Raw genomic sequence first — 20,340 nt, forward strand, 5'->3', positions numbered from 1 at the left:
CAGAGGCAGAGGGGAGGAAGGAGGAATTAGGTTTTTTTGCTCAAGATGCAGATAAGCCTGCCTCTGTGTAATGTTTACAAACAACATGGCTGCTGTCATTGTATCACATGAAGAAATAATCATATTCTATTAAAGCAGTTTTCAGCTAGATTTGCTGTGTAAACAATCTAAACTTTAGATAAGATATATAGACAAGTTACTTGTTATAGTTAGTTTTACATCTCGGATCCGCTTTAAGTCCTCACGCTAGCTGCTTGCAATCCTTATACTATGGTAAAATGGAGGATTGTACTCAGATTTCAGTCCTTAGCTTTTGAATGATCCAGCTTTTAGGGTGGGATCTCAGTCAGCCCCTGGGCTGGACATGGCATGATTATATTTTGGGCAGGAAGCTTAAAGAGACACTGAAGCGAAAAAAAATATATGATATAATGAATTGTGTACTATGAATAATTACTAGAAGATTAGCAGCAAAGAAAATATTCTCATATTTTTATTTTCAGGTATATAGTGTTTTTTCTAACATTGCATCACTCCATAATATGTGCAGATTACACAACACTGTGCATTCAAAATGAGTCTTTCAGAGCAGTCTGTGAAGTAATTAACTCTCCTCTAGCAGAGGAAAAGTAAACAGTTCAATTACAGTTGAGATAATAAAAGTCAGATAACAGCCCTCTCCACGACCAAGTTAGTCGGAGAGCTTAATAGCTTTTTTGCATAGAGATAACAACTGGAGTTTCTCAACTCTTCCTGTACTGGAAACAATTAGACTGATGTATCTGATCTTAATGTTTTTTTTTCTAAGCTGTACTACATATACAAATCATAATATCATCATTTTTTTTTCGCTTCAGTGTCTCTTTAAGTCCCCCCAAAAATATGACATTTTCCATATTTCAGCCCATGTTTCTCGCACACAAATAATAAGAACAGTCATAATCCTCACAAAATATCAATCTTATTGACACTAGGCATGGATATTGTATGACTTTCTGCCACTGAGAAGTTTAATAACATGGTCGTGGCTTGCCACAGCTCCTTAACCACTTAAGGACTGCAGTCATAAAACCCCTTAAGGACCAGGCACTTTTTTTCCATTCAGACCACTGCAGCTTTAACGGTTTATTGCTCGGTCATACAACCTACCACGTAAATGAATTTTACCTCCTTTTCTTGTCCCTAATACAGCTTTCTTTTGGTGCTATTTGATTGCTGCTGCGATTTTTAGTTGTTATTATATTCATCCCAAAAAAATATTTTTTTAGCTTTCTTTTTTTTCAAATAAGTAAAATTTCTATATACACATTTTTGTCCAAATTTATTGTGCTACATGTCTTTGATAAAAAAAAAATCCAATAAGTGTATATTTATTGGTTTGGGTAAAAGTTATAGCGTTTACAAACTATGGTGCAAAAAGTGAATTTTCCCATTTTGAAGCATCTCTTTTCTGAGCACCTGTCAGGTTTCATGAGGTGCTAGAATTCCACGATAGTATAAATACCCCCCAAATGACCCCATTTTGGGAAGAAGACATCCCAAAGTATTTACTAAAAGGCATGGTAAGTTCATAGAAGATTTTATTTTTTTGTCACAAGTTAGCGGAAAATGACACTTTGTGACCAAAAAAAAAAAAAAAAAAAAAAAAAAAAGTTTCCATTTCTGCTAACTTGTGACAAACAAAAAAGAAATCTGCTACAGACTCACCATGCCCCTCTCTGAATACTTTGGGATGTCTACTTTCCAAAATAGGATCATTTGTGGGGTGTGTTTACTGTCCTGGCATTTTGGGGGGCGCTAAATTGTAAGCACCCCTGTAAAGCCTAAAGGTACCCATAGGACTTTGGGCCCCTTAGCGCACCTAGGCTGCAAAAAAGTGTCACACATGTGGTATTACCGTACTCAGGAGAAATCGTATAATGTGTTTTGGGGTGTATTTTTACACATACCCATGCTGGATGGGAAAAATCTCTGTAAATGGATGTGTAAAAAAATAAAAAAAATAAAAAATAAATAAAACACAACAACTCATTTACAGAGATATTTCTCCCACCCAGCATGGGTATGTGTAAAAATACACCCCAAAATACATTATACTACTTCTCCTGAGTACGGCAATACCACATGTGTGACACTTTTTTGCAGCCTAGGTGCACTCATGTGATGGACTGTATTGCGTTGCCCATGTGATGAAACTGTATTACACTGCTCATCATCTGCCCTGGGTACCCTCCGCGACACTATCTCACAGTGGGAAATATCCCTCCCAGACTCACTGTTCATCGTCATGGGGGACTTCAACAAGGCAAACCTTTCGACAAGAGCTGCCACACTACCATCAGCATGTTGCTTGCCCTACCAGAGGCCTCAACACCCTCGATCATTGCTACACACCACTGAAGGACGCCTACAAGGCTATCTCTGGAGCGGCGATTGGCTCCTCCGATCATTGCCTTGTTCACAGATTCACTCATCCAGGCACAACTGTTATCCCTACAGCTAAATTAAAAGCCAGGGTTTTTGCGATTGGTAAGATGCACCGTCTTTCCCAGGAGAGGAAGTTAGGATGTGTGCTCCTAATCCATTGATAGGTTTGATGCAATGAATGTGTTTGCATGTCTGCACTATGCATGTTACAGGGCCAGAGTTAGGACACCTATGTTTACCTGGGTACTTCTGCGCAGTATAGGTGACTAAGCATAAGAATGCATTCTTCTGTGAACTAAAACCCTGGCTTTTAATTTAGCTGTAGGGATAACAGTTGTGCCTGGATGAGTGAATCTGTGAATGCATTTGTTTGAACATTTGCATGTGAGTGTGCGAAGGGTTAATAGATTTTTGCTGTTTTCTAGCCACACCCCCTTCAGCACCTCCCTTTCCCTAATAATTTATTTAATGTCCTAACTAGAGGCGATGTGCCTGGATATATGTATTTCCATGTTCCTAAGAAACAAGGCATCTCCGACCTCAACAACTACAGGCCTGTGGCCCTGACATCCGTTATCATGAAGTCCCTAGAGAGAGTGGTCTTATCCACCCTCAAGCTATCCACCTTGCCCCTGCTAGACCCACTCAAGTTATCCTACAGGGCAAATAGGTCCACTGATGATGCTCTAAACATCTGTCTGAAATACATTTACAACCATCTAGACAGGAAGGATGCGTATGCCAGAGTACTGCTACTAGACTTCAGCTCGGCATTTAACACTATATGCCCATGCACCCTCCAGAATGTTCTGGCCACACTTGGGGTCCACTTCACCCTACGTCTATGGATCACTGACTTTCTAACAGATCCCAAGTTGTCAGGCTGGGGGACATCTACTCACGAGAAGTGATAACCAACACAGGGGCAACCCAGGGCTGCGTCCTGTCCCCGCTGTTCTTCTCCCTTTACACAAATGATTGCAGATCCACGGTAGACTCTGTCAAAGTCATAAAATTTGCGGACGACACCACCATTGTCGGCCTCGTCACCAAGGACAACATCCAGGATTACCAGCAGCAGGTGGAAAGACTATGCCACTGGTGCAAGGAGAACAGCCTGGTGCTCAACACGGCCAAAACCGGCGAACTTATAATTGACTTTATGGAGTCGGCACCTACCCCACCTGCCATCTACATCAATGGCACTGAGGTGGCCAGAGTGCCCTGCGCTCGCCTGCAGGGCACCACCATCTCCAGCGATCTCAGCTGGAGGGTCAACAACCCGTCAACCCAACGGAAAGCCCAGCAGAGACTCTTCTTCCTCCGACAACTGCCGAAGTTCGGCATGGCGCAGGAGATTCTAACATGCTTTTACACTGCCACCATTGAATCGATCCTCTGCTCCTCCATCTTAGTCTGGTATGCGGGAGCCACCGCCTGTGACAGGCACAAATTACAGGAGGATCATTAAGTCGGCGGAGAGGATCATTGAGAGACCTCTGCCCCCACTTGACCACCTGTACAACACAAGACTGCGAGCCAGGGCACTTAGGATTGCAAGTGACCTCGCTCACCCAGGCCACTGTTTTTTCACCCCACTTCCACTGGGTCAGAGACTCCGGGCCATTCCCACCAAGACCACCAGACACAAGAACGCTTTCTTCCCGATGGCCGTCAGCCTCCTGAACTCCCTTAACATTCTACCACCCTCTATCAGCGCCCTACCACCTGCATAGGAGCGGTAGACTTCAGCAGTGTGTTTTTGAAAGATGTATACTGAGCTATATGTATATCTAATGTTGATTGTATATTTGTGTATGTATACATTGAGTATGAGGTATTACTGTCATTCTAACGTTTTTCCTGCCTTTCTTTCTATGTACCGCTCCATTGTGCCAAACCCAATTCCGGGCTTGACCGAGTCATGCTTGGCGAAATAAAATGATTCTGATTCACAGGTCATTTTGAGGCATTTGGTTTCTACACTACTCCTCACGGTTTAGGGCCCCTAAAATGCCAGGGCAGTATAGGAACCTCACAAGTGACCCCATTTTAGAAAGAAGACACCCCAAGGTATTCTGTTAGGTGTATGGTGAGGTGTATGGTGAGTTCATAGAAGATTTTATTTTTTGTCACAAGTTAGTGGAAAATGACACTTTGTGACAAAAAAAAATGAAAATTAATTTCCGCTAACTTTTGACAAACAATAAAATCTTCTATGAACTCATCATACACAGAATACCTTGGGGAGTCTGCTTTCTAAAATGGGGTCACTTGTGGGGTTCCTATATGGCCCTGGCATTTTAGGGGCCCAAAACCGTGAGGAGTAGTCTAGAAACCAAATGCCTCAAAATGACTGTTCAGGGGTATAAGCATCTGCAAATTTTGATGACAGGTGGTCTATGAGGGGCCGAATTTTGTGGAACCGGTCATAAGCAGGGTGGCCTCTTAGATGACAGGTTGTATTGGCACTGAAGTGCAGGAAGCGCAGGATGTTCTCAAATTGTGACCTGGACATGGCAGCAGAGAACATGGGCATGTGATGTATTGGGTGCGCCGACCAATAAGACCGCAATACATTCTTTTTGACTATACCCATGTTAAGGAGAAGGCCCCAAAAAATGTTACGTTCGGAATATTGGAGTGGCTTCCACCGAAAAAGGCTGGGCATAGTAGCTTCTTGGATTGGCGGTTGCGTATTGTGTGGCATAACGGTTGGTCTCGCCACAATTAAGCCGTACCAGCAGTGATCAGGAAAAAAAAATTGTCACTGCGGTGGGGCGGGTGAGGGTTTGGCCGGCTGATCAGAAGACCGCAGGGGGGGGCAGATTAGGGCCTGATCTGATGGATAGGAGTGCTGGGGGGGGGGGGGGGTGACAGGAGGTGGTTGATGGGTGTCTCAGTGGGTGATTAGAGGGGAGAATAGATGCAATCAATGCACTGAGGAGGTGATCGGAAGGGGGTCTGAGGGGGATCTGAGGGTGTGGGCTGGTCATTGAGTGCCCCAAAGGGGGAGAGGAGGGTCTGATCTGTTGGGTATGATGGGTAGCAGTGACAGGGGGTGATTGATGGGTGATTAGAGGGGAGAACAGATGTAAATAATGCACTGGGGAGGTGATCAGAGGGGTCTGGGGGCTATCTGAGGTTGTGGGCGGGTGATTGGGTGCCCGCAAGGGGCAGATTAGGGTCTAATCTGATGGGTAGCAGTGACAAGGTGATTGATAGGTGATCAGTAGGGGAATACAGGGGAGAATATATGCAAGCAATGCACTGGCGAGTGGATCAGAGAGGGTCTGGGGGGCTATCTGAGGGTGTGGGCGGGTAAATGGGTGCCCGCAAGGGGCAGATTATGGTCTAATCTGATGGGTAGCAGTGACAGGTGGTGACTGGGTGTATGATGGGTGATCACTGGGTGATTAGAGGGGAGAGCAGATGTAAACAATGCACTTTCAGAGGTGATCTGAGGGTGGGTCTGCGGGCAATCTGAGGGTGTGGGCGGGTGATCAGGTGCCCACAAGGGGAAGGTTAGGGTCTGAGCTGATGGGTGGCAGTGACAGGGGGTGATTGATTTGTGATTGACAGGTGTTTACAGGGGAGAATAGAGGTATACAGTACACAGGGGGGTGGGGGGGTCTGGGGGTGATCAGGAGCCCCCAGGGGGCAGTTTAGGACCTAATCTAATAAATTGCATTGACAGATAGTGACAGGGAGTGATTGATGGGTGATTAGGGGGGTGATTGGGTGCAAACAGGGGTCTGGGGGGTGGGCAGATCAGTGTGTTTGGGTGCAGACAGGGAGGGCTACAGCCTGCCCTGGTGGTCCCTCGATCACTGGGACCACCAGGGCAGGAGGCAGCCTGTATAATATGCTTTGTATACATTACAAAGCATATTATATACTTCTAAAGCAGCGATCGAGGAGCAACAACTCGCCGGCGCTTCCGAACGGCCGGTTGACGTCGCGGGTGGGCGGAGCCTATTGCCGGCGGATGCGTGCGCATCACTGCGTGCGATCCCCGGCCAGATACAATCCCAGGACCTGACGTCCATCGGCGTTACGTGGTCCTGGGCATGCCACTTTGCCGACGCCCATAGGTAGTGGGCGGTCGGCAAGTGGTTAAAAAGGGGTACCAAAATGTTCCCTGAGACACCACGAATCAATGATTTAACTTCCATAACTAATTTAGGTACGGTATCTCTTAAAGAGGCAAAAATCATACAATACATTTATTTTATATCTGCTCCCAGCCGAGCCGGGCTGGCTCTCCTCTGCTGAGTCAAGGAGACCTCTATAGCAGTACAAGCCAAATGCTACTTTTCAGATGGTAGTCACACCTAACTGAGAAGGAAGACTTCTTTTGTACCCATTAATTAAACACAAACATTGGACTCCCTGGAGAACAAATGTAATCACATGAATAGGGTCTGTTACCTGCTAGACCCTAGCGGATTGCCTCCTCCTGTCCCGAGATATGCAATTAAAATTGGAAACAATCAGAAAACCGATTGTGTTTCCTCATGAATCGATTGCATTTCCTCACAGTTCATCTGTGGCAGGTGTCCTGTTCTCATGAATCTAATTTACTTTGGTTTCAAATACCTCAGTCCAATCAAAGTTTCTGCAGGATGTACCAGAAAAAAGGTGTTCCATGGAAGCCCCACCATGCAACTTATAGGACTTAAAGGACCTGCTGCTAATATCCTGGAGCCATATGCCACAACATATATCAGTGGTCTAGTGGACTACATGATTTGATGAGTTTTGGTGGCACAAGGGGTCCTAAACAGTATTAGGAGGAAGGTTTGATTCTTGTGGCAGACCAGTGTAAAATTCGTATGCCAATACAGCAGTTACTGGTGAAAGCCACTTAAGTTTAATGTTTGGACAATCAAGAAAATTGCATTAGAAATTTACTTGATTAGAGAAAGTATGAAGTTTTTGTAGACCACGCACCCATAAACATACCAAATGCTATGATAGATGTAATGAACAACTCACTACCTTCTGCACTTGAAGTAACTGACAATACAAAATGTTTTATAGGCAACTCCAGCCAGCTTCACAGAATCTATAAACCTGAATTGTTTTGTTACCTGGGAACTGTGAATATTGGCTCTCATAACCTATTCAGAGGGAACCACCAACGGTAAAGGAGCATACCCAGATATTAGATGAGCAGTTCTACTAAATGTCAGTTAGTACCTCTGAAAGAAAAAAACTCCATGATCTGGTGCTCAGTCTTTTTCTTCATTCTGTAAGGATTTGGATACTTTGATTAGGGAGGAGCACAGGCCTAATCACCTATCTGGGAGAATTCAGGTCCAAGTAGCATTGAGAGCCAGCAATCCCTGTATTTGTTTGGCCCTGGCATGTGGTAAAGAATTAGTTATATTTGTAATATGGTGGCGCAGTGGTTAGCGCTCTCACCTTGCACTAGCGCTGGGTCCCTGGTTCAAATCTTAACCAAAGACCTATCTGCACTGAGTTTGTATGTTCTCCCTGTGGCACACATGCAATTCACTTTTCTCCTAAATTTTCTCCAAGGTGATATTTTCACACATTGTCATAAAATGACTTTTAAACCAACAGCAAGCAAAAAAATACTCAGAATAATCTTGATAGTAAATTTGCACCTACATTTAGGTACTGGTAACTTTTCGATTGTAAAATGCTTACAAATTATTTTAAAAGGAAGATATGAAAATGATCTCCTAGGAGAGAATACGAAAAAATGAATTGCATATGGGCCTGTATCTGTGTGAGTTTCCTCTGGGCACTCCAGTTTCCTCCCACATCTACTGATGAGGGCCAAAAGTTCAAAACAGCCCGTCTACATGTGGGTTTGGTGTGGCTGTGTAATATTTAAAGCTATAGGCTTGCTATACACCAGCGGTTCTGCATGCTAGCCTGGCTTACAGGGTGAAAAGGGATAAGTTGCATATTCAGTAGTGGTGCATTGTGGGTAACCACAAATGTTCACTTATAGCTGAATTATTGTAAATTTCCTTCTGTTTTAAGAAGGCAAATTTCACCAAGCATTGCTTATTAGTAGGAGGGATTTTCGGTCTCTTATCCCCCTAAACATTCCAAGTGGTTTGGGTCACCCCGAGCTGCTTGGTTACTCTGTTCTTCCACATCCCCAAAACATACAGATAAGATATTTGGCTTCCACTTAAATTAGCCCTATACTTTGATAGTCATATGCCAAGGGTAGGGATTAGATTGTGAGCCCCTGTGAGGGGAAGTTAGTGACAAGACTACAGTGGGTTGCAAAAGTATTCGGCCCCCTTGAAGTTTTCCACATTTTGTCACATTACTGCCACAAACATGAATCAATTTTATTGGAATTCCACGTGAAAGACCAATACAAAGTGGTGTACATGTGAGAAGTGGATCGAAAATCATACCAAACATTTTTTTTTTTTTTTTTTTTTTTTTTTTTTTTACACATAAATAACTGCAAAGTGGGGTGTGCGTAATTATTCGCCCCCGAATCAATACTTTGTAGAACCACCTTTTGCTGCAATTACAGCTGCCAGTCTTTTAGGGTATGTCTCTACCAGCTTTGCACATCTAGAGACTGAAATCCTTGCCCATTCTTCTTTGCAAAACAGCTCCAGCTCAGTCAGATTAGATGGACAGCATTTGTGAACAGCAATTTTCAGATCTTGCCACAGATTCTCGATTGGATTTAGATCTGGACTTTGGCTGGGCCATTCTAACACATAGATATGTTTTATTTTAAACCATTCCATTGTTGCCCTGGCTTTATGTTTAGGGTCATTGTCCTGCTGGAAGGTGAACCTCCACCCCAGTCTCAAGTCTTTTGCAGTCTCCAAGAGGTTTTCTTCCAAGTTTGCCCTGTATTTGGCTCCATCCATCCTCCCATCAACTCTGACTAGCTTCCCTGTCCCTGCTGAAGAGATGCACCCCCTGAGCATGATGCTGCCACCACCATATTTGACAGTAGGGATGGTGTGTTCAGAGTGATGTGCAGTGTTAGTTTTCCGCCACACATAGCGTTTTGCATTTTGGCCAAAAAGTTCCATTTTGGTCTCATCTGACCAGAGCACCTTCTTCCACATGGCTTGTGGCAAACTGCAAACGGGACTTCTTATGCTTTCTGTTAACAATGCCTTTCTTCTTGCCACTCTTCCATAAAGGCCAACTTTGTACAGTGCATGACTAATAGTTGTCCTATGGACAGAGTCTCCCACCTGAGCTGTAGATCTCCGCAGCTCGTCCAGAGTCACCATGGGCCTCTTAACTGCATTTCTGATCAGCGCTCTCCTTGTTCGGCCTGTGAGTTTAGGTGGATGGCCTTGTCTTGGTAGGCTTACAGTTGTGCCATACTCCTTCCATTTCTGAATGATCGCTTGAACGGTGCTCCGTTAGACGTTCAAGGCTTTGGAAATCTTTTTAAATTTCTCAATAACTTGATCTCGGACCTGTCTTGTGTGTTCTTTGGACTTCACGGTGTTGCTCCCAATATTCTCTTAGACAACTTCTGAGGCCCTCACAGAGCAGCTGTATTTGTACTGACATCAGATTACACACAGGTGCACTCTATTTAGTCATTAGCACTCATCAGGCAATGTCTATAGGCAACTGACTGCACTCATATCAAAGGGGGCCGAATAATTATGCACACACCACTTTGCAGTTATTTATTTGTAAAAAAATGTTTGGAATCATGTATGATTTTCGTTCCACTTCTCATGTGTACACCGCTTTGTAGTGGTCTTTCATGTGGAATTCCAATACAATTGATTCATGTTTGTGGCAGTAATATGACAAAATGTGGAAAACTTCAAGAGGGCCGAATACTTTTGCAAGCCACTGTATATATACACTGTAATGCACTGCAGAATACGCCAGCACCATATAAATACTAAATGATAATAATAGTTATGTCAGTAAATACAGCCCTTATTGCTAAAACACGTTTTCTCTTACCCATAGATTGCTTTGAAAGATTGGTGAAAACACTATTTTAATTTGTAACATGCACAGCCTTCATGCTGGACATTTATTTGCTATACATTTGTTTTAAAACTATTGTAGTGAACAAAACATTCTGTTCTTCATTAAGTTTGATTTAATACATTTTGTGCTTCATAGTTTATCACTGTACTCTAGATATATGAGTTGCCTCTTAGCCCCCATCTTCATGTGTCATTGGTTTTCCTATATATTTAAATTTATTTGGGATTAAGGGGCTTCTCATCTACTTTCTTCAGTCTTTGTTATGATTAGCAAAGTCAAAATGAACTTCTGCACACTCATGCAAATCCAGTCACAAAAATCCTATGCCTTAGATCTTGATGCACTGAATGCGTGCATGTTTGTGTTATGCATGTTACAGGGCCAGAGTTAGGACACATACAACACTGGGCTACCTCTATGCGGTGTATGTGACTACGCAAGAGATTAATTCTTGTAACAAAGATCACAGCTTTTAACCTAGCTGTGGGGACAGCATTGATTGCTGCATGATTTTTGTGAATGGATTCGCATGAGGATGTGCATGAGTATTCATTTTGACTTTGCTTTTTTGTTTGCAACACCCCTTCCAACACCTCCCTATTACATCTACAAGTGTTTAAATGTCCTAGATCAAGGTGAGGAGCCTGAATTTTGTGGGGGTTTTTTTGTTATAAATGATTCTAATCAATCTCTAATTATATTGTAAGAAGTTTTAAGTCAGGATGATACCATTTATTGGCTAACTAAAAAAATCTTTTAGTTAGCCAATAAATGGTATCATCCTGATTTACAACTTGCTTTTACTGATGGCTAACATGGTACAATACCCTACTGCTACTAATTATATTGTTTACACTTTGAAGAGGCACCCTACAACCCACTATAATAGATGGACTAACAAGTAAAAAAAGTTGACGGCAGCTGTGCATGTGCGCCCCGCGTATCTTTCTAGTGTCCTGCACTAATAGCACAGGACGCTATTGAGGAGAAAGATACGTGTGGCCCGGGGCACGCAGGCGCATTTGCCGAGTCCACCGAAATGAAAGTAGCTGGCGGCGGGAGAACAAAAAATTGTGGCGGACCGGTGTGAGACAGGAAGGCTGCGAGGGGCTGGCAGAAGTCCCAGGTAAGTGAAACTGGTTTTTTTGTATTATTTCAGTTGTGCTTTAAAGTGTACCAGAGCTGAAAACCATAAAAAAAGCTTTATACATACCTGGGGCTTCCTCCAGCCCCATCCGCTCGGATCGCTCCAACACCGCCGTCCTCAGCTGCGAGAACCGGATCCCGTCAGTCAGAGCCAGTCTACGCCGGAGAACTGTGCCCTCTACATATCTCTCCAGCAGCTGCTGGAGAGATACGCAAACAGTGCACTTCTCTCACGTCAGACTGGCTCCGACTGACGGAAGTGGCAGGACCCAGTATCGAAACTGCGGGCAGCGGAGTACGGCCGTGTGGGAGTGAACCGAGCGGTTGGGCTGGAGGGAGCCCCAGGTATGTATAAAACTTTTTATGGTTTTCAGCTCTGAGTCCCTTTAAAAAAGGGCCACCATCGCGGAAAACTTAATAAATTTAAATACATGTAAACACATTCAAATAAGAAGTACATTTCTTCAAGAGTGAAATGAGCCATAAATTACTTTTCTTCTATGTTGCTGCTACTTACAGGAATGAGTAGAAATCTGACAGAACTGGCAGGTTTTGGAGTAGCCCATCTTTTCATAGTGGATTCTAAGGTTTTTCTTTATTTTCAAAAGCACTTAGCAAATGGCGGATGCTACGTCTAACTGCCAAAATAGTGTGAAGCCAGCAGGGAGGCTTGCCAGCATCACTGTATAAATCTTTGTCAGGGTGTGGTGTTTTTTTTATAAAGAAAAAAGGCCATGCTGAGAATCCCCCATGAAGAGATGGACTAGCCCAAAACCTGTCAGTTCTGTCAGATTTCTACTACCTACTGTAAGTGACAGCAACATAGGAGAAAAGTAATTTATTGCTCATTTTATTCTGGAAGAAATGTACTTATTTGTATGCGTTTACATGTATTTTAAATTTTTTAGGATAGTGGTCCTTTAATGTCAGCCCTATATACAGGTAGTCCCGACTTATGAACACTATACTTATAAACAACCCGCTGATACAAACGGCCAGAAAATGTGAAATTAGATTCTGTGGAAACAAGGATTAAAAAAAAAAAAAAGTCAAAGACCTTGTAGCTTTTAAGAAAATTAACTTTAACTGCTTGATGCACGCCGTGCAGTACATTCATGGCCCTGCAAAATTCACAGGATGCACCAGGGCCATAAATGCAAGTCTGCAACGGCGTGCATCCGACGCTTGCTCCTGTTCGCCCGTGTGCACACCGCCGTTACCGCCACTTAGAGGGAAGGTTAATGAATGGGACCGCAATTCCCATTCATGAATCCAAGTCCCAGATTCAATACCGGCGTCTACGAGACGCCAGCATTCATTGTATCTTCCTGTTACACATTACTTCCGATTCACGTGCTTACGTATGTGAATCGGAAATAATGACTGAGGACATCTTGTGGTCAAATAGTATATTACACCAAAAATCATTTTTATTTAATAAAAATCCCCACACTGACTTCTATAATTAACCACTTCCCTCCCACACCCTCCCATAGTACCCAAACTGTTTTTTTTATATGGGGCGGGGGAGGAATTTACAATATATATATATATATATATATATATATATATTTTTTTTTTTTTAATAATAATAATAATAATAATAATAATAACAACAGTATTTGTATAGAGCCTTTCACCTGTCGGACTCAAAGCGCTTGCGAGGCAGCCACTAGAGTGCACTCAGTAGACAGTAGCAGTGTTGAGACTTGCCCAAGAAACTCCTTACTGAAATAGGTGCTGGCTTACTGAACAGGCAGAGCCGAGATTTGAACCCAGGTCTCCTGTGTCAGAGGCAGAGCCCTTAACCATTACACTATCCAGCCACTATATATATTAAAAGTAGTTACCTTAGGGACTGAAACTTATGTCAAGGCGGTATATTACTATTAATTTTAAATTTATGGGCTTGTAATTGGTGATGGACGCAAAACTGAAAAAAAAAAAATGCACCTTTATATTTCCAAATAAAATATTGGCGCCATACATTGTACTAGGGAAAATTTTTTAAACATTGCAATAACAGGGACAAATGGGCAAATAAAATGTGTGGCTTTTCTCCACAGTAGAATGTTTTATTTCAACACTATAATGGCCCAAAACTGAAAAATGCATTTTTTCAGTTTTTTTCTTATTGTTCATGTTAAAATGCATTTAGGATAAAATAATTCTTGGCATACTGTACTTCCCAAAGAAAGCCTAATTGGTAGCGAGAAAAACAAGATATAGATCATTACGCTGTGATTAGTAGTAATTAAGTTATTGGCGAAAGAAAGGGAGGCGCGCTGACAGGTAAAATTGGCTTCGGCCCACAAGGGGAAAAAAAAACCCTCAGTCATCAAGTGGTTAAAAAAATTCAAAGAAAAAAAAATGGTTGTTTCCGATTTATGGCCAGATTCAGATTAAGAAAGAACCTATAGTCACTATCATTCGTTTACAGGGGACTACCTGTAAATACTACAATACAGAAAGTCCCTACTTACAAACAACTCAGGCTACAATGTTTCATACATACAAAGTTATCTTCATGTGCGGAGCTGTTTTTGTTATTACATAGTTTGTTATTTGTTACAGTATTGTATAAACTGTTGCAAGTAGTTAAAAACAAATAATTAAAAGCACATTAAAAACAAAATAAAAAAACAAACAAAACATTGTTTATACTATATGTTCAAATTCAGAGTTGTCTAAAAGTAAAGGTAGCCATACACTGGTCAAATAGCCATCAGATTTGACCAACAGATAGATCCCTCTCTGATCGAATCTGATCAGAGAGGGATCGTTTGGCTGCCTTTACTGCAAACAGATTGTGAATCGATTTCAGCCTGAAACCGTTCGCAATCTGTGGTGGCGGAGGTGGTGATGCCACTCCCCCCCCCCCCCCCCCCGCATACACTACCTGCTCCGCCGGCGCGGCTCCCCAGGTCTCCGCTGTCTTCTCCGCTCTGGTCTCCGGGTCTGGCATGCTTCACTTCTTCACTGTCTGGGGGGAAGTTTAAAGAGACACTGAAGCGGAGCCAAGTGATAACGAAATAAATAAATTAAAATGATGCAAAAATAGTTTGTACTTTGCACAAAGCTTTGTGCATTGCAAATTATAATGTACTAGTAGACTTAAAGAGACACTGAAGCGAAAAAAAATATGATATTATGATTTGTATGTGTAGTACAGCTAAGAAATAAAACATTAAGATCCGATACATCAGTCTAATTGTTGCCAGTACAGGAAGAGTTAAGAAACTCCAGTTATCTCTATGCAAATAAGCCATTAAGCTCTACCACTTTCAAAGTCATGGAGAGGGCTGTTTTCTGACTTTTATTATCTCAACTGTTCCTGAACTATTTACTTTTTCTCTGCCAGAGGAGAGGTCATTAGTTCACAGACTGCTCTGAAAGAATCATTTTGAATGCTGAGTGTTGTGTAATCTGCACATATTATAGAATGATGCAATGTTAGAAAAAAACACTATATACCTGAAAATAAAAATATGAGAATATTTTCTTTGCTGCTAATCTTCTAGTAATTATTCATAGTACACAACCAATTCACTATATCATATTTTTTTTTCGCTTCAGTGTCTCTTTAATAGTAGAGCGCCCTCTACTGTTTAAACTTCCTGCCGGGACAGGAAGAAGCGAAGCCTGCTGGATCTGGAGCCCAGCGTGGAGACGGAGCAGTGGTGACCGGGGGGGGGGGGGGGGGGGGGGGGAATACGTGCCGGCCGGATCAGGTAATGTATCAAGCTGTATTGCGTCGGTCATCGGGCACTCGAACGCCGCTAGCGACGCGCTCCCTACCCGCGGGCGATCGATGGTAATTTTACGCACGGAGCGATCGACGGGACCGATCTATTTCGGGACGAAATAGACCGAAATTTAGCGGTAACGTTAACGATTTGACAGCAGATTCGATCGAATCTGCTGTCGATCGGCAGGGAATTGGCCCAGTGTATGGCCAGCTTTAAGCATTCATCCACTTTTCACTATGTATAACACGTGACTCGACTAACTTACAAACAAGTTTAACTTACAACCTCCTGGAATGGAAGTAGGGTACTGCCTGTAATAATGAGTCTAACGTCCCCACCATAGTCTTAAATGGACCTTAGCACCATAATTGAAAAATGGATCAAACAAGGTTCTTAAAGTGTACCTGAGGCAATATGTGACATGATGATGATGATGGTGTGTGTACAGTGCAAAACATTAATAACCAGGCTGTTGTACTGGTTACATTTTGCTGCCCGGAAGAGTACGTTTTTAGGCATGGAAGTGACATTTTTACTTGTGGGGAGTATAGTAAACATCACTGATAAGCTAGTTACAGCCATAAAAGTTTTCCTGGCAAAATACAACTTCTGAGAGGTCTATAGTTCATGTATTCTCATTTAGGGACACTTAATAAGCCACTAGTGAGCAGAGACAACAAAATGTTTAAATATAAAATAATGGTATATCTAAAAAAAAAAAAAAATAGGAGATAAATAGTTTATCTCAGTTTATTTTCACCTCGGGTTTACTTTAAATGGTGTATTTTTGGGGGACAGTGAGCATTTACTTATCTATAGGGGTCTGCTTCCTAGCCCCCCAATATGCGGGCCTTTATCTTACCCTCTACTCCAGGCATGGGCAAACTTGGCCCTCCAGCTGTTAAGGAACTACAAGTCCCGCAATGCATTGCAGGAGTCTGACGGCCACAGTCATGACTCATAAAGGCAAATGCATTGTGGTACTTGTAGTTCCGTAACAGCTGGAGGGCCGAGTTTGCCCATGCCTGCTCTACTCGCTGACATGCGGTGGTGATGGACCTAGAGCCCGTTTTTAAACAGGCTTAAAGAGACACTGAAGCGGAAAAAAAAATATATGATATAATGAATTGGTTGTGTACTATTATTATTGTAATTGATTTATAAAGCGCCAACATATTCCGTGGCGCTGTACAAAGTAAGAAACAAGCATGGGGTACATAATACAGACAATGGTGTACACTAATATACAACATACATAATTAGTGACAAAAGACAAAAAAATGCTACAGCATACAGAATACAAAATACAGAAGTGGTAATGACAGTGATAAAAGTAACATGATGAATAAAATGTATAATGATCTCCAAGACACAAAAGGGGGAGAGAGCCCTGCCCTTGCAAGCTTACAATCTAAAGGGAATGGGGGGGGGGGGGTGGAAACAAGAGGAGGGGTAGTATACGATAAAATATATAAAGGCAGTGTGTTTTAGGATACCTAGTAGGAGTGCAATTTGGTCTTAGGACAGAGGGAAGTGGCCTAGGGTAGCGCATATGCTTGTCGGAACAAATGAGTTTTTAGAGAGCGTTTAAAAGTAACAAAGGTTGGCGAGTGACGGATGTGTTGTGGGAGGGGATTCCAGAGAAGGGGTGAAGCGCGTGCAAAATCTTGTAAGCGTGAATGTGAGGAGGTGATTCTAGAGGAGGACAAGAGAAGATCGTGTGCAGATCTGAGATTGCGATTGGGTTTGTATCTGGAAATGAGTGGTGATATGTGCCGGGGAGAGAGATTGTGGAGAGCTTTGTAGGTTAGGGTTAGGAGTTTGAACTGGATCCTCTGGTTAATTGGCAGCCAGTGAAGAGCTAGACAGAGAGGGTCAGCTGAGGAAGATCAAGAAGAAAGATGAATGAGACGAGCAGCTGAGTTCAGTACCGACTGGAGCGGGGCCAGTTTGTTAGAAGGTAGTCCGCAAAGTAGTACATTGCAGTAGTCCAGACGAGAAATTATAAGAGCATGTATTAACATTTTGGTTGTGTCTTGAGTGAGAAAGGGACGGATGCGAGATATATTTTTGAGTTGGAGATGGCAGGAGCTGGTTATGGAGTTAAGATGAGGAATAAAAGAGAGAAGAGTCGAATATTACCCCCAAGCACCGTGCTTTGGGAACTGAAGTGATGGGAGTGTTATTAACATTTATAGTTACTTCAGGCAGAGAGGTGGCCAGAGAAGGTGGAAAAATTATTAGTTCCGTTTTACTCATATTAAGTTTTAGGAAGCGAGAGGACATGAAGGAGGATATAGCAGACAAGCAGTCAGGAACACGTTTGAGGAGGGAGTTAAGGTCTGGGTCCGAGAGGTACAGTTGCATATTGTCTGCATACAGGTGGTATTGAAAACCGAATGAGTTGATTAAGTCACCAAGACCGTGCATGTAGATGGAAAAGAGGAGGGGACCAAGGACAGAGCCTTGAGGAACCCCGACAGACAAAGCATGAGGAGAAGAGATCTGATCTGAGTAGGAGACTGTAAAGGACCTTCCAGAGAGGTAGGAAGATAACCATGTGAGAGCAAGGCCCTTTATTCCTACATTTGAAAGTATTCGTAAGAGTAAGGTGTGGTCAACCGTATCAAATGCTGATGACAGGTCAAGAAGGATGAGTATGGAGAATTGACCTTTGGATTTGGCTGTAAGCAGGTCATTGGCCACTTTGGTAAGGGCCGTTTCCGTGGAGTGGTTGGAGCGAAAGCCAGACTGGAACTGATCAAGTAGGGAGTTAGCCGATAAATAATGGCTTAATTCTGCATGTATTGAACATTAGTTTGGATGCAAATGGGAGAAGTAAGACTGGGCAGTAGTTGGCGAGTGTGGTAGGATCTAGAGATGGTTTTTTAAGTAGTGGTGTCACAACAGCCTTTTTGAGTGGCGACGGAAAGATGCCAGTGGAGAGGGACAGGTTAAATAGCGATGTTAGTGCAGGCATGAGAGATGAGGATAGCTGCGGAATGAAATGGGAGGAAATAGGATCCAAAGAACAAGTGGTTAGATTAGCTTTGGATATTATAGAGGAGAGAAGAGTAGGAGGCGCCCGTGGACTTATAGCTAAATTTGGTAGTAATTAAAATAAGGTATTAAATTTCCTACCTTAACACAGTAAGACTCATACGCACAGTAGTAGTTGAAGTTTTTCAAGCTTTATTGGGGCACAAGTGACAACGCGTTTCGCGGCCTAGCCGCTTCCTCAGGTCTATAGGTGTGCCTTTGGATATAATATGGCCACAGTCAGGACAAACATACAGCTAAAACATCATATAGTAATAATCCAGTAAAAAACATCATAATACAGACATCATAAATACGAAAATTGTATATAAAATCAGAGCATAATACCTCATAGGGAAAATGCGTGAATTAAGATTAAAAAACATGGCATGTGTCCCCACAGTAATATGTGAACATATGGACGCATCCACGTGCCCGCACATGCATGATTAGGCTGGACCCCTAAAATTGCCTAGATGTACATCAAATCATACAGTATAACAATTGTATTTAGTTCATGTTCATGTATCTGGGTAGCCGCAATATATATTATCTCGGGGCCCCAATGGGTCCATATAAGAAATTAGGTGGTTCCGATTAAGCAACCTGGGGAGGGTAGTGGTGTCACAACAGCCTTTTTGAGTGGCGACGGAAAGATGCCAGTGGAGAGGGACAGGTTAAATAGCGATGTTAGTGCAGGCATGAGAGATGAGGATAGCTGCGGAATGAAATGGGAGGAAATAGGATCCAAAGAACAAGTGGTTAGATTAGCTTTGGATATTATAGAGGAGAGAGAATGTTCAGAGAGTGGAGAGAAGGCAGTTAGAGAGCAGTCAATGAGAGGTGTGGAGGTGGGATTTGAGGGTTGTGGAGAATTCACTTCTGATTTTGTCAATTTTATCAGTGAATAATTACTAGAAGATTAGCAGCAAAGAAAATATTCATATTTTTATTTTCAGGTATATAGTGTTTTTTCTAACATTGCATCATTCTATATGTGCAGATTACACAACACTCAGCATTCAAAATGATTATTTCAGAGCAGTCTGTGAACGAATGACCTCTCCTCTGGCAGAGAAAAAGACATTTGTTCACTAACACTTGAGATAATAAAAGTCAGATAACAGCCCTCTCCATGACTTTGAAAGTAGTAGAGCTTAATGGCTTTTTTGCATAGAGATAACAACTGGAGTTTCTTAACTCTTCCTGTACTGGAAACAATTAGACTGATGTATCTGATCTTAATGTTTTATTTCTTCTTAGCTGTAAAACATGCGGAGAAAAGTCCCAAATGATCATGCATACAAAGAATCATTTGTAAATGATCATTCGGCAAATTGTATCATTACTACACCAGCCCTAAAGTAACTGCACTGATAGGCATGGAAAAACCATGATGTGAAAATTTGCATTAAAAAACAAAACAAATATTTGTATACAAAAAATAAAATCCCCAAAACAATAAACTGCAGAATTGCAAATACAAAAATTGTGCCAAAAATTGCAGGGATGAATAGAAGGCACCCTTAAAAGGACAAAAAAAAATAAATTAAAAAAAATCAGCTTTCCTCCTGTCCCATGCCGGCTAGTTTTGTTTCGCCCACAGGCCTGGCGCCACGTAGTTTTCTTCGCGTTCCCATCCGCAATAGTGCCCTGCGCAGAACGCTATTTCAGATGGGAACGCAAAGAAGGAGACGCGTGGCCAGGCCTGCGCAGGCACAGTGAGCCTGTCGGCCAAAAACTAAGCTAGCTGGCAGCGTGGGACAGGAGGATCTGCGAGTGACTGCGAGGGCACGGGTTAGCTGCAGGAAACTGGTAGAAGCCCCAGGTGAATAAAACTACTTTTTTTTTTTTTATCCCTTTAAGGCCCATTTCCACTAGGACTGAGTGTTAGGATGTGACATGACACCTATAGGAAGAACATACAAACTCCATGTAAATAGTGTCCGAGCCAACAACTACTATCAGAACGTTCATTCAAGTGATTGACAGC

The 20,340-nt window shown here is 42.5% G+C and overlaps 1 long non-coding RNA gene across 1 annotated transcript in view; it reads right to left on the reverse strand.

The window, feature by feature from the left end:
* Nucleotides 1-20,340, reverse strand: part of LOC137563955 (uncharacterized) — a 100,667-nt gene that overhangs the window by 26,546 nt on the left and 53,781 nt on the right. Inside the window, exon 2 of the long non-coding RNA XR_011030479.1 lies at nt 14,459-14,542. This is a non-coding gene — a long non-coding RNA (uncharacterized lncRNA). The remainder of the gene's footprint in view (nt 1-14,458; nt 14,543-20,340) is intronic.

Source organism: Hyperolius riggenbachi, chromosome 3 (genome assembly GCF_040937935.1).
Source record: "Hyperolius riggenbachi isolate aHypRig1 chromosome 3, aHypRig1.pri, whole genome shotgun sequence".
NCBI classification, from domain to species: domain Eukaryota; kingdom Metazoa; phylum Chordata; class Amphibia; order Anura; family Hyperoliidae; genus Hyperolius; species Hyperolius riggenbachi.